General features: G+C 44.5%; 1 protein-coding gene across 8 annotated transcripts in view; it reads right to left on the reverse strand.

Annotated features, from left to right (window-relative positions):
- The window catches only part of FYN (FYN proto-oncogene, Src family tyrosine kinase), a 210,536-nt gene that overhangs the window by 95,310 nt on the left and 100,083 nt on the right, over positions 1-15,143 (reverse strand). Inside the window, exon 1 of one of the 8 annotated variants that reach the window (XM_032858341.1) lies at positions 2,102-2,195. The exons of the other annotated variants lie outside the window; for them this stretch is intronic. The gene's annotated coding sequence lies outside the window, so the exon portion shown is untranslated. Of the gene's footprint in view, positions 1-2,101; positions 2,196-15,143 lie in introns of those variants that run through there. 8 annotated transcript variants of the gene reach the window in all.

Here is a 15,143-nt window from a genome sequence, read left to right on the forward strand (position 1 = left end):
GCACAATTTCATGGAAGGCTTACAGGATTCCTTTCTATTCTATGGTTCCCACAGAAAAATTCCACTTGAAAAAAATGGGGCGTTGTAGATGGGGTTACCTTGAATCATGGTGAATCACATGTGTTACTGGAAAAGAAACATAAACAGGAAGTTCCAGGCCTCTGCAAATCAAACTCTGCCTCAAAGGAAAAATAAGGTTGCCACTTCTCTTCCACACAGCTTACAATAAAGTGAGCAGGAACCAGCCCTTCAAATAGCATCCCGCGTCGGGAAGGAGACAGTTATCTTGAAGAGAGAGGTGCGGGCAAGAGGTAGGTAGAGGGAGAGAGTTAAGAAGTTCTTCATCTACATGAAGATAATATTGAGGGTTACTTAAAAAAAATTTTTTAAACTGAAATTTCACTATATCAAGCACAGGGTATTTACATTCTAAGAACTATCTACTTCAACTAAGACCCCTAAACTTATTCTACATTTGGTAGATCCATCAGCAGGGGGCTTGGTCTGCTTGTGTTTTCAATACTCTTAGAGCAGTATACTATGGCACAAACAATGTTTCTCCACTCAGGGGTTGATTATCATTTTGATAAAGTGACAACAAAAATGAGATAAAACTTCCTGAAGAACTTTTATGTTCACTTGGGTCTGACTGGGCAAGTCACTCAATAAAAACAAGGTTATCTGAAAATACTATAGTATGATGTTGTTTTTAAAAATGGTTAGAACCTAAATCACTGGAAACAACCAAAATAAGCAAAAAAAGAGGCTGTTTTCCTATCTGATTAGATAAACTATGGCACATTCTTATGGTGGGATAGGAGATAGCACTGGAGTCATACTCTAAAATAACCTTATCGACACACAAAAGTATTCATGGTATATTGCCAAGTTGTAAAAATAAGATCTAAAACATTAAGTGCAATCACTTTTAAAAAGTTCTGAGTTTGGACATTGAACAAAAATACTAGCAACGTGTATGATTATTTCTGAGTGAGTGATGGAATTAATAGTGACTTTTGTTTTGTCCTTTATGCTTTCCTGTATTTTCTAAGTACTCTACACTGAGGGTGTGTATTAATGTGGATATTATTTTTAAAAACTCACCCTAATGACACTTGTGACAACATGGATGGACATTATGCTAAGCGAAATATGCCAGACACAGAAACACCAAATACCATATGATTTCACTTGTATGTGGAATCTAAGAACAAAACAAAACAAAAAAAATGAACAAATATACGAAGAAAAAGAAACAGATCCATAAATACAGAAAATAAACTGGTGGGTGCCAGAGGGGAGGGGTAGGGGGGATGGACAAGATAGGTGAAGGGGAGTGAGAGGTACAGGCTTCCAGAAAGGGAGTGAATAAGCCATGGGGATGCAAGGTACAGCACAGGGAATACAGTCAGTGGGACTGTAATAACGTTGTGTGGGGACAGGTACTTGTGGTGTACAGAGAAGTTGAATCACTATTTTGTATACCTGAAACTGTGTAACATTGTATGTCAACTACATTTTGATAATTAATAAACAAATAAATAAAATTGTCCATAATAAAGTACCTAGAGTTCTGCAGCACAAACTTCTGGAGCTCTCCGAAAACACTCAAACTTAGCACAGCTTTGTGGCAGCCAAAACAACCAACAGAAACAGTGTCTACTCACAGTCGCACTGGAGGATCTTTTCTTACTCTTGTTCCACCACCCGAGTGGTGGTAGTTGGGCTGCGGTATATCAGGGGCCCCAGGAGACACTGAAAAAGCTCAGTGCCCATCCCAAGGAAGGGTCTGCTTCCCTCAGCTTCCCCTCCTTTAGCGCAGAGCCCCGAACTCAGCATCTGCAGCTGCAGGACCTTAATGAGAATTCGGGGCATGGGCAAAAGTTCCACTTAACCACACTTCACTGTTGCTTTCCTGCTCAGCACTCTCCTCAGCTCTCCAGCTCGGCTTCCAAGCCTTCCACAGTAGGGCCCCACACGTCTTCCACCGATCTCCCATGGCCCCCGCACAATCTCCACCCAGGACGGTGCATGTCTCCACGCTACCGTCCCTTGGAGTTCCCACACCCCATTCACGTGCCAGGCCCCAAGCTGATCTTACCCTCCAGAAGCCTTCCTTTTAGCTCCTCCAGCTCACATGGATCTCCCAGTCTCTCAGCTCCTTGGCTTATCCCCCACACTTGATCACATGGGGGTGGGACATTCTCATTGATTCACTGTTTCCTGTGCATGGGAGGGTAGGCCAAGTCCCAACCAAGTCCCAACAATCAAGGGAGAACCCTGATTCTCCCTCTTGCCTTCTCCCAACTCTCAGCATGGGGCTGCGACACGGTAGGCTCTCCCTTCCAGTCTGTCTGTTTGCCTGCTTCTTTCCCTCTTTCTGCTTGTCCCATGCTACAGAGCAGAGCACGACATCTTCCCTGCTCATTTTTCTAAGCTTCTATCTCTAGGTTTCCTCTGATGTCTTTGGCTCTTGTTTAGCTGCACTAATGGATGGCAAGTCACTAACGCAGACGATTCACGAGGGTGCCTGGTGCTCTTGCCTTCTCACGCCCAGGCACCCCCACGGTGCTGCACGCATTGAGGACTAGGTCTCTTTCAGTTCCTCCCTCGCTCTTCTCCTTGCTTTTCAGGACTTTAGTGGGTTACATTACCCGTTCATCTCTTTGCCACTCATTCAACTCCGCGTTACTGAGTGCCTGCTGTGTGCTGGGCACTGTTGCTTAAACTCACACTTGGCGGTCTGTTTCCTCCACTAGACGGGAAGCTCCCTGGTGGAAAATGTTATCTGTTACAATTATTTAAATGTCCAGACAATCTAGCAGTGTGCTGATAAAGTGTTTGGAAAAAATATATGTATATTTTAAAGATTTTTAATTATTTGACAGAGAGAAAGGACAAGCAGAGGGAGAAGGAGAAGCAGACTCCCCACCGAGCAGGGATCCCGACCTGGAGCTCGATCCCTGGCCCCCGGATCATGACTTGAGCAGAAGGCAGACCCTTAGCCGACTGAGCCACCCAGGAGCCCCAAGGGTTTGGAAAATATTAAACTGAAACTAGAAAGAGAAAAGGAATGAAGCAGAAGGCTACAGTTTCATTCTATAACTCTCCACTTTGTGGTTTGACTGCAGAGATGGTGTAAAGACAAGGAAAAACTCCCACTCTAGCAGAATGAGTAAAGCCTTTGCTTCTTCCTGAGTTTAAAGCAGACAAAACGGGACAGTGATGTAGGTGAAGGCAACCTTTAGATAGCAGAATGGGTTACAAATATGAAGCACCGTTGTCATCATGATACGCGTTATCTATACCTGGATATGGGAAGTTTGATCCCAAACCATAAGCAACGAAGTCACCCCATTTCGCAACTTCCTGCAACCAGCAGCAGAACACAGCCTGAAAAGAAAGCTGATAGCCTGACGAGCCCAAATGAAAGAAAAAATGAGCAAGAACAGCCACAAACCCAAAGAAAGAACAAACCCCACTGCTGGGAGCAAGAAAACCTCTAATTGCCTCCACACCCCTGCTTACTTCCATCTGCTCCCGTTTAAGCCCAACGACACGGCTCCTTGCAGCTGCGGAGAAGAAAGTAAATGCGTTCAGAGTGTCTGGACGGCTGCAGCAGGCAGGAGCCCACAATACGGACGGAAGATTCACAAGCAAGGCTAAACAGCAAAGAGGACAACAGATTCGATGTTTGTCATGCAAAACTGAGCAAACAACCTCTCAGAGAACACACGAAATGATAATGGAAATCATTGTTGGGAGGAGGGCAGCAGTAACACGCGTGGGCAGGAATGCCGCAGTGGCGCTTCGGAAGTAGCCGGGAGCCTCCCTGGGGCAGGGAGTCGGAAGGGTCCTGGGCTGCAATAGGTTTCCTATGCAGAAGGGACCAGAAGCGCAGGCAGCCACACTCCTTAGCGTGCTGTAACCCAGCCTTGACAAAACTCCCCAGTGGTGATCTGAGTTTTTAGAAATGCTAACCTTTGGATTTTGGTGTCATTTTGATCATTTCTCCCCTGCTGTCCCTACCTCAAGCTCACCAGTCCCAGTTCTCAATGTTTCTGGGCTGCCCCATGCTCAGGAATTTCCCCTGTGCCCCCACAGTCTGAAGGATCCCCCTAAGGAGCAATTAGGTGGTGTAAAGTCGCAGCATCTTGGAGAAGAGGCCATTTTTAGATAATGAGATGGAGGTGTACAGATGCAAAAAAGACGTGGTCATACCACCAGCTAGTGGCAGGTATATGAGCCCTCATCTCATACTTTACAATATATCACACACGGGAGAAAAGGGAAACCAATGCTTAGGGACATTAGCTATTCGTAGTGACACTATGTTAGGTGGCTTCACATACTTTTATCTGAGCTCCAACCTTACAATAATCCTATGAGCTGGGCTCAAAGAACTTCGGCACTTTTCCTCAGTCTTAACAGCTAGGAATGGGAGAAGTTGGGGGTCCACATCCAGTGTGATTACAAAGCCTGTTCTTCCTTCCAGCCAGGACTGCCTAAGCATTTCAGGATAAAGGAAGCTGAGGAACTAGTTAACTTAAGGGACAGGTACCTTTTGAGAGCTTTAATTTCTGTTCAGGGCAGAATGAAAGGAGAATAGTATAATGGTATGAACATCAGGGTCACATGGGCCCCAAGACTCAATCAGAATTTTGGAAATCAGTGGGAAAGGTGGATACTAGAAACTTCTTGGTTTCCTTATGTGACTATAGTTTTGCAATTTGTGGGGACCCTGGAGGATTCTGGTGGTGACTTTCCTATCTCTAAGCAGCTTCCTCCTGCAGAGCAGGCTAAAGCTAGAAGGGCAGGTTGGGTAATGCCAATGTCAACCACGCTTGGGCTACTGGGACACACAGGGTTCTCTACAGGAGTGGGAAGGGGCCTGCTGGCTATACCTTCAGCAATGAAACACCCTCAGGAATCCCTTGAACAGAGTATCTTTACATCCAACCATTGCTCCCAACAGAGCACAGGCTGCTCAGCAGTTCCTGGCCAGGCCAAGTAAGGTGGGGCCTGTGTTACACAATGGAATGCTGTGGGCCGCTCTATTTCTGATGTAGTATAAAAGAAATTGATTATGTCTTCCCATGAGAAGGAATGGCTTCAACAGGCAAGTTGAATATGCATAAAATGTTCCTCTGGGTAAATGATGGAATCCCACCCAAGGGCCATAACTGGAAAAGAGGACCGTCCATCATTATATCGAGCTCTAGCTTTCCATGAGCCGCAATGGGGTGGGGTGGGGGGGCGGCTTCTGAGCTGTCAGCTCACTGGCACCATCCCCGGAGGCTCTGTTTCTGCAGGGATTTTCAAAGTATTCTTGGACCTCACCAGTCAATGTCAGTTAAGTACACCTCCAAGCGATTTCTATCCCTGGCCTGACATTTCTAAAATTAAAATTCAACTAAGTCTCTACTCTGTCTCTTTGAGAAGACATGACTAGGATGGGTAACTGAAAATAGCTTGTGTGTTTTGTCCACTGTTCGATGGGTAAGACAAAGTATGCTTCTGTTGGAATTCCCCTTCAACATTTTATTGTGAAAAACTGCAAATATGTAGTTTTAATAGTTTTACATTATCTACCTAGTTCTAACATTAACATTATACTGTATTTGCTTTAGCATACAGCTATCCATCTCCCCAGACTGTAAAACTCTCATATCTGCACATTTAGTAAGTTTACATTGAACATGAACCTAGCTTCTAACATTAACATTATACCATATTTACTTTATCATATAGTGATCCATCTACCCAAACTAAAACTTATCTATGCATTTTTTATGGCCCTTATTCTCCTAAGGTGCAGCTTGGGGGAAAAGCAACGGCTTTCAGACACGTCTGGCCGTGAACCCCTGCTCGAGCACCTACTAGCTGGGAGACTGCACACGTTTGATTTCTTAGCGCTTCAGTTTCCACAGTTATAAAATGTGGGGAAAAATGCCTTGGGGTGTTGTGAGGATTAAATGCCATATGGTGGGGGAAACACCTGTAAGGACATGGAACCATGTTTTAGTTCAGAGACAACGCATGAGCATGACACACGCGTGTGCTCTCTATCTTTTTTCTATGAAACAAAACTGCAAAGTCAAAAAACAGTAACAATAATCTAGGTACAGACGAAACAAGAATGGTAGAATGTGGGTAACTGTGGGAGCTGGGTGAAAGATTCATGGGGGGGGGGTTGGCCCTTTAGGCTACACTGTTTACTTCCTATAAATTCAAAAATTTCCATAATAGAACAAAATATTTTTTTTCAAAGATTTTATTTATTTATTTGACAGACAGAGATCACAAGGAGGCAGAGAGAGAGGAAGGGAAACAGGCTCCCTGGCGAGCAGAGAGCCCGATGCGGGGCTTAATCCCAGGACCCTGGGATCATGACCTGAGCCGAAGGCAGAGGCCCTAACCCACTGCGCCACCCAGGTGCCCAGAACAAAATATTTAAAAAAAATGAACTCATCACTGGATTTTGTCAGGAAAAAAAAAAAAAGGCATCCTATATTGGAAAGACTTAATAAGAAACCTCTGAGAAAGTAATAAGGAAATGATGACACGGCAGTTAATAGTACAGGTTTAGGGAGGCCCTGGGTCATTTCACTCTCCCGGATGGGAGGAGAAGCAGAAGCAAAGGGCTTCAGGATTTTGTAGACACTCCCCAGGTGACTTGGTTCACTAAGGGGTGAGAACCTTCGTCCTGGCAGAAAAGTGTGAAACCACACTTTCCAACAGATTATTGGTGAGAATAAATACTTAGCATAATGCAACACTTGTGGCTCCAGCTAATCCGCAGGCAGACGATGACGGAGCCTCTGATCTAGCAGAATAAGAACTATTCGTAACCCAGCAGCCTCCCTCTGTAAGTCGGGGGTGGGTTAAGGAAGGACCCAATTAGACTGCATTCTCCCATGCTGCCTACCAAGGGTCTAAACTGGTAGAGCTGAGGACTTCCTTAGCAGTTTTCAGAATTGGGGACCTGGGGAAATCTGGAGGAACCAAACAAAACACCCGTGGACAGTGTTTAGCAGAGAAGTAAAAGGAAAGACTTCATTTCTTTCTTTTAAAACAAAAATGTCCCCCTCCTGTTCTCGTACCCTGATTCCTTCCCTTCCCTGCTGTGGGTCAATGTCTTTCCCCTTCACTGGCAGCCAGGTGCCAGGAGAGGCTGCGAGGGCATTGCTCTGCTCAGGAGACGGTGTGTGTCTCCTGGAGCCCTCGAAGTGGCAGCGGGGGGGCTCTGGGGGGTGAAGGCAGCTCTACTGGGCCTGCTGGGCAGGGCTCCCACAGGTGAGCGACAAAGCCATCTGCTGCTCTGTGGGCTTTCTGTATGACCGTGGCAAAGATGCAAGCTAGTAACAGAGCACAGAGGGGCATGCGCGCGCGCACACACACACACACACACACACACACACACTCCCTCAGAGGAGTTGGAAGTATTTTTATACGTATATATAAGTATTTATATATTGACTGAATAGTGTCCCCCCAAAATTCATATACTGAAGCTCTAACCCCCACTATCATGATATTTGGAGATAGGTCTTTTAAGGAGGTAGTTAAGGTTCGATGAGGTCCTAGGCTAATAGGTCTGCCCTCGTGACAAGAGGAAGTGATACCAGGGCTGTGTCAGTACAGAGAGGCCACGTGAGGACACAGTGGGAAGGTGGCCACCCGCAGGCCTCCTTGCAGACAAGAGAGGCTTGACCAGGAGAGGCCTCTCTGAGCACCTGTGCCGACAGAGAGACACAGTGTCGGGTGAAGAGGGGATTTTTCCAGCCTGAGGGCCTGGGAATAAAGGGCATTTAGGATGAGCCTCGCTCGTGGCAGACTCTAAGAGATGGGAGGAAAGCATGCTGGAGGAGGAGAGTGTCCAAGGCCCACTGAGGGCACAGAGGCGGCTTGCTTTGGTTGTGGGATGACTATTAAGTGTAAGGGCAGATGTGGCAGAAAGGTAAGTCAGACAGAGGAACGGTGAAGGGCCTTGAATATCAGGTTATGACGTTTCTTTCTCAGAGGCTAATGAGAACCCTGAAAAGTTTTTCAACAAGAGGATGACAAAAATTGATATATATGCTAACAAGGGCAGAGTAAAGAGGCCGGACATGGCATAAGCATTTAACAGTGTCAGGTATCACTTGATCACCACATGTTATCTCCCGTGATTCTCGACTCCCACTTCAGAAAGTAGGAAGGCAAGGTTCACAGAGGTGAAGTGACTTGCCCAAGACCCCACAGCTCATTCGCAGTGGAGAGCTCGGATTTCAACCCTATGTCCAGCACCAAAGTGAATGCCCTATCCATCCTGCCATTTATAGCCCTAAACCCAGTTCCCATGGCTTCATCTACTTTCCCTGCAACCAGAATGGCTACTTAACGGAACACACACTGGAAGGCACATTTTGTTTAGGCTTTGGAAATAGGAAGAACAAGAGCAAAAACTTCCAATGCACAGGGTACCTCCGGAAATCTTATTCAGCTTTCTAAAAAAGGCAGTAAGGGAGCTAGTTCTCGTCCTCCCATGTCACAACAGAAAGCTACAAATGTTCCTGTTATGCTCAGCGGTATCAAAGTAACCAATGATGGTAATTTGCATAGAAGCTGCAAAAATGTGTAGGGAGAGCAGTTGCCCTGGGTGAGCTGACACCCTGCACTGAGAATATTTTTTTCAATGCAGTGTCAACAGCTCCTCTCAAATACTCTTTGCTCCCCAACTCCTGAAGGAGCAGCCAGTACCCAGGAAAACACAATGCTGTGTCCCGGATCTGCTGGAAGGACAGACTTGGTAAGGGATGCCATGATCATTTCTTTTTGGCTCAGTGGCTCATCCAAAACCTCAGCTACATTGAAAAGTGAAAAAGAATAAAAAACTGGGTTAGCAAGAAGAGTTACTGTTCTTGAAATATAAAAGTCAAATCATACCGTGACACACACCATCAGGAACTACTTAAATATTCTTAAATGCACTCTCCTTCAAGGGCAAATATTTTTAGTGTTTAGGAAGCAATACTTACAGAGGTAACTTGGGTGCTATTTTGAAAATTACACACTACTATTATTATCCCAAGACGCAGCGGTGTATAACAGTTTGTCGGGGGTGAGGCAAACGACTGAAGGAATCAATTCAATTCAGCACACCTACTGTGTGGCATGCCTACTGTGTCAGGCACTGGGACAAGATAGAGCAGGATAGACAAACTGAAGACTACGAAAGCTTGTGGAAATCACTGTAAAAACAATTGATGACATAATGACTTTTTTTTTTTAAATTAACTTTGGAGCCAAATAACCAAATTTTGAGAGCCATTCCTTTGTAAAACAGGCATAATATTTTCCACTTCCTTGCCTAATCATGCCCCAGGACTCATGTTCTGTGGCTTCTCTGTGAAATTTTCCCAGGACTGCCTACCACATTCTACTTTTAAGAAGGAAGGGGGGTAGAGCTGGGAATGTGTGTGTGCGCACATGGGTGTGTATTTGTTGGGGGTCTTCTTTTCCTTTTTTGCTCTATAGATATATCACACTTTCCATTTTGCATCCTCATTGGTGGATACTGGTCTCACCCATAAAACAAAACCCTTGTCAAAGTACTGGGTCTCAATGTACCTCTGTTTTCCCAAGGCAGAAACAATGCCTAGCACTGCTCCTTAAATGTTTACTGAATGAATGAATGCTTGTTTTGACTGTGGGCTTTATCTCGGAGTCTAGTTTGGTAGTCAAAATATTCTCCATGGTGGGTGTAAACAATTTCAAAAATCTCAATGCATGCATATAAATATACTTCGGGATATTAAGTTTGATAAGGTATAATTTACACATGGCAAAGCTGTCCCTGAATTTTGACAAATGGACGCAACTGAGTAAGAGTGGGTTTAATATACTGGTTTGGGTCCCTGTCCCCAGGGCTTCTGACAGTGAGGCCTGGGACCAAGTTTTTTAACATCTCCTAACGTGATCCAGATAAGAAACCTTGAAGTAGATGAAGCTCTGCCTTTCCATTCCATTCTAGATTTCCTTTCCTTTCCTCTGTCCCTCATCCATCACTCTCAGTCAACTATTAAGATTGAAGATGAAACTGAAACATTTCTAAACTGAGGCAACTCAGCCACTTGCCTGGAGTCAACTATGATTTCTGGTTGTAGAGCAGAAATACAGCTAGTAAATGATATTTTGAAATGAACACAAGATATCTGCTTAAAGAAATAAAAATGCCTTTGAATCAGAGTGAATAAAAGGGCTGTGATTTAAATGGGGACTGAGGGGTGCCTTGGTGACTCAGTGGCTTAAAGCCTCTGCCTTCAGCTCAGGTCAAGATCCCAGGGTCCCGGGATGGAGTCCCACATCGGGCTCTCTGCTCAGGAGGGAGCCTTCTTCCTCCCTAACCCCCGTCTGTCTCTCTGCCTACTTGTGATCTGTCAAATAAATAAATAAAATCTTTAAAAAAAATGGGGACTGAGTACTGATGTAGGAAAGGGTGGGGGGGAGGTGATAGAAGAAAACTGCCCTTATAAAATACATCGTTTTGATTCCAAATGCAACCTTACACCTAAAGATTCAGGGGCCCTGTGAATAGGAGAGATTGACACAAGGTCAAAACCTAAGGAATACAGAGTTGAAGGAAAATAGGGGAAACTCATTTCTCTGGTTTGATGGAGTCATCCTTCAATGACTGGAAGAGGCCAGAGGATGAGAAAAAGGCATTATCCTTTCTATCCTTTATTTAATGGAGATTGTTGGAAGATGTGGAGTCTGGCCTCTAATTAGGAATATGGGACAATCTTTACACTATTCAAATTTCTATTTTCACAGTTCAGCATTTCCATTTGGGTAAAGTCCATCATAACAAACTCCAGGGACCTGTCACCCTTCTTCTGTCATCCCCCCCCCCACCCCAGGATTGTATTATAATCTAATACTTTAAGCGACAGGGTCAATGTCCAGGAGACTTGACATTTAGCAGAAATGGAATCTGACCTTTATTAATGTTTCATTTTGAATAATGTTCTTGGTTTCATTGTGAATAATGCTCAAAGTGGGACTGATGTATTGACTAGTATTTCACTAATAAAAAAAAAAGAAGAAGAAAAAGAAACCATCATGAATCAAAACAAAGGTATACCTGGTGTTAAAACAGCTAAAAAATGTATAATGCTTACTTGTTCTGCTGAGGTCCTGGGAGATTACAAGTCTGCACGAATTTTAAGAATCCATTGATTAGAATGGGTCTTTCAGTGAAGATGAATTAAAAAAAAAAAAATCACCCTGGGTTTGCAAAATGCCCCGGAGTTACCCCCTCAGAGAAAGGACATCATGGAAAGTGCTGTGGAGACATTTGGAAGCGTGCTTTACACTGTCATTTACAAGGCCGGGGATGTGGGTCTCACCAGCTTCCAGGACTGGAAGAAAAATGCTGAGCTGGCTGTTATGGCCAAACCCAGCATCTCCCTGTAATTAGACTTAGCTGGGGGAAAAAGTGGCACACAGAGGATAGAAATATGTGGCCTCAGACTGGTGGGGAGGACAAGAAAGCTGATTAAGTTTCTCTCAAGAGAGTCAATTAAAGAATCTTGCTGGGTGTGGCCTTGGACTGCTTTGCAGCCCAAAGAAGTAGCCATGAGCCACACAGAGAGCTTGAAATGTGCCCTGTCTAAACTGAGATGTGCCATTAGGTGTTACATACACACTGAGATTTCTAAGACAACCCACAGATATGTCAATAATTTTTTTTTTTTAATTTGACAGAAAGAGAGGTCACAAGTAGGCAGAGAGGCAGGCAGAGCACAGGGAGAGGGGGAAGCAGGCTCCCTGCCAAGCAGAGAGCCCAAGGTGGGGCTCGATCCCAGGACCCTGAGATCATGACCTGAGCTGAAGGCAGAGGCTTAACCCACTGAGCCACCCAGGTGCCCCTCAATAATTTTTAATACGGATTGATGCTATAATAATTTAGCTATATCTTAGGTTAAAGTGTATTATTAACATTAATTTCACCTATTTCTTTTTACTTTCATTTAACATGGGTACTGGGAAATTTTAACTTATACATGCACTTTGCCTTCTATTTCTATTGGACAGCATGGATTCAGACCTTCATTTCTTCACTTGTTAAATGTTCCTGGCAGTGGGAAGCTGGGTCATGGAGGGTTAGCAATGGAAGAAACACCGTGTGTGTCTGTGGGACGAGGGTCATGCTGGGGTGAGGCACTATGGTTTGTACTTGCTGACTAAAAACTAACTTCAGGAAATGTGAGGAGGAATCACAAGAGACCCAAGCTAATTAGGTCTGACCTAGGCCCGACTCAATGTGCCGGTGCCTCAGGTTGTTAATCTGTAAAATGGGAGGGCAGGACTAAATTCCTGCAGGATGAAGTAAGACCAGAGAGGGCCTCTACCTGCAATTGTTTCCCCGTTACTCCAAACTCAAGGATAATTTCTCCTACAAATGATTAGAGTTAACTAATTGGTCCTTGGCCTTGGCCAACACACTGTGACAACTGAGGCCCATTCTAAGGAGCCCTGCTATCCATCTGTGTCAGCTCTGCTCCAGTTCTCCTCATGGGAACAACACACAGTTCCTTCCGCTGCACGTTACTGTAGTTAAATACACACAAAGAACGAGGAGTGTGAGGTGGGTGAAACAGACAGGCTTCGTCTCCTTGGTAAGGACTCAGAGAACAATTATAATATTTTTTGGAAGATTTTGTTTATTTGAGAAAAAGAGAGTGGGAGAGAGAGAGCACGAGCGGGGAGGATGGACAAAGGCAGAGGGAGAAGCAGACTCTTCTCTGAGCAGGGAGCCCACCTCGGGACTCGATCCCGGGGCCCTGAGATCATGACCTGAGCCGGAGGAAGACGCTTAACCGATAGAACCACGAAACCGAGAGGTGCCCCTCAGACAACAGTTTCAAACAGAAAAATCCTACAGATGATATTCAGAGGGAAATGTGTTTGCTTTCGTTCAAAGCCACAGATGAAATATCCACGACTGTGCTATTAACCTACTAATTAAGAAATACGAGGATTTGTAATAATATATCAGTTAAAGAACACGTCTACAAAACCCAACTTTCCCCCTCTTCAAAAACCAAACACCCCTCAAATCAAATTTCAAGAACATGAATCTTTGTTTAAAAGAGTGTGTGAAACGCAAGCAGAGAATTCCATTTTAAACAAAGCCTTGGCTGACAAGAGGAGCCAGCCAGCCGCAGTGCAGGTGCTGAAACCTGCCGGTTCTGCTGACGAGTGTCAGAATATATAAATGAGCTCCCGACACTGAAAACCTGGGAGGGTTAGAATACAGATCAAGACTTCTGATAGTACTGGGCCCGCAGCTGTCTGCGACCCTGGAGCACATGCACCTTGCGTTTCTGCAGCGGCACAGCCCCCTCCTGGCTGACTTTGCCTTATTTCACAGACCTGGGCATTCATCTACGGCAGGAACTGTAGGTGTAAGGCACCGACAGGGCTGGGAATCAGAGGGAACACGGCAAAGTGGAAAATCCCTGACAGATCCTGCTTGACCTCGGCTCCACCAGAGGAGCCGGGAGACCCTGAACAAGTCCCTTTGCTCGCTAACATGAGCCGGTGTGTGGGGGAAAAAGTGAAAAAAGTTCTATAGTTAAGGAGCCTATGTGGTACTCTGGCATGAGGTAAAAAGCTTTGTTAAAGTTACTCCTTCTTATCCTAAAGACAAGAAATCTATTATCACAGCAAAACCTAGCTGACCACCAGGGAAGTGGCTAATCATTACTGTAAAAACACGAAGGCCTAGATCATTCCCTATAAAGAACCGAGGAAGAGAAAGCAAAGGGTAAAAAGTATCAAACACTATCCCAGTGTAGCAAGTGATCCAGGTAGGGATTACCCATTGCTGCTCAAAGCACTGACAAAAGGCAGGAGGGTGGCAAGATGTTCACAAAGGATCCACGGAGCAGCCCGCAGACGCCTCACTGACTCCCGGTGTATCTGGGCATAGGGAAGGTCTGGTTACCACCGCGCCCGAGAGCGCGAACTGAACTCTGTGGATGGCGGCACAAGTTGACATTGTCAGCCTCCTGTTGTGATGTAGTATCAAACACGCATTACCATCTATGAACTACCCTTGCCAAAAATATGTTTAACCCGCATCTAATACCAAGCCTCTAAATCTAACAATTTTCAGGAAGAGAGAAGGAGTAAGTTGACTAACACTATGAAGAGACAGGCAAGGCCAGAACTCAAGACGTTCTATACCACATGCAGCCTGGATAATAGGGGAGGTCTGACTATGGACCAGATGTTAGACAGTATCATGGAATCACTGTAAACTTCTTAGGTGTAAGAGTGTTGTGGTTATGTAGAAGAATCCATGTTCTTAGGAGATACACAATGAAATATTTGAGGTAAAGTGTCAAGATGTTTGCAACTTTCAAATATGGCACAGCAAAAATTTATATAATGTATGTCATATATATTACATGCAATACATAGAAATACATATGTATAAATAATTGGAAGAAGGAATAAAGAAAACAAATATGGAAAATTCAGAACAATTAGTGAATCTAGGTAAAGGGCATGTAGGTGTTGGTTTTATCATTCTCCTAAACTAGTGGCTTTGTTAAGAATAAAAAGTTGGGGGGGCGCCTGGATGGCTCAGTGAGTTAAAGCCTCTGCCTTCGGCTTAGGTCATGATGCCAGGGTCCTGGGATCGAACCCCACATCGGGCTCTCTGCTCAGCAGGGAGCCTGCTTCCCTTTCTCTCTCTGCCTGCCTCTCTGCCTACTTTCGATCTCTCTCTGTCAAATAAATAAATAAAATCTTAAAAAAAAAGTTGGGAAAGAAACTAGAAGAGAGATAAAAGAAAAAAAATGATAGGAAAGAAAAAAAATAATGTAATATCACTACCTCTTCTTTTCATAATCCTCTCGACATTTTTATTCAGGTCAGCTTCACTGTGTGCTTCGTTCAATATGGTTACATTTTTACCATTTTAATAAATTCCATATGTGCTCATTCAAACTGAAGTAGCCACTGTTTTGGCTGCTTTGTTAGCCAACATCAAAATCAAACTTCAAAAAAACCTCTTAAGAGCAGGCTCTTGAAGTGCACCAGGTAGGTACAAAGCCTAAGGTATCATATCAAAAACTCCTGAAATTGAC

Source organism: Lontra canadensis, unplaced genomic scaffold (genome assembly GCF_010015895.1).
Source record: "Lontra canadensis isolate GAN:19392208 unplaced genomic scaffold, GSC_riverotter_1.0 scaffold14, whole genome shotgun sequence".
Lineage (NCBI taxonomy): Eukaryota > Metazoa > Chordata > Mammalia > Carnivora > Mustelidae > Lontra > Lontra canadensis.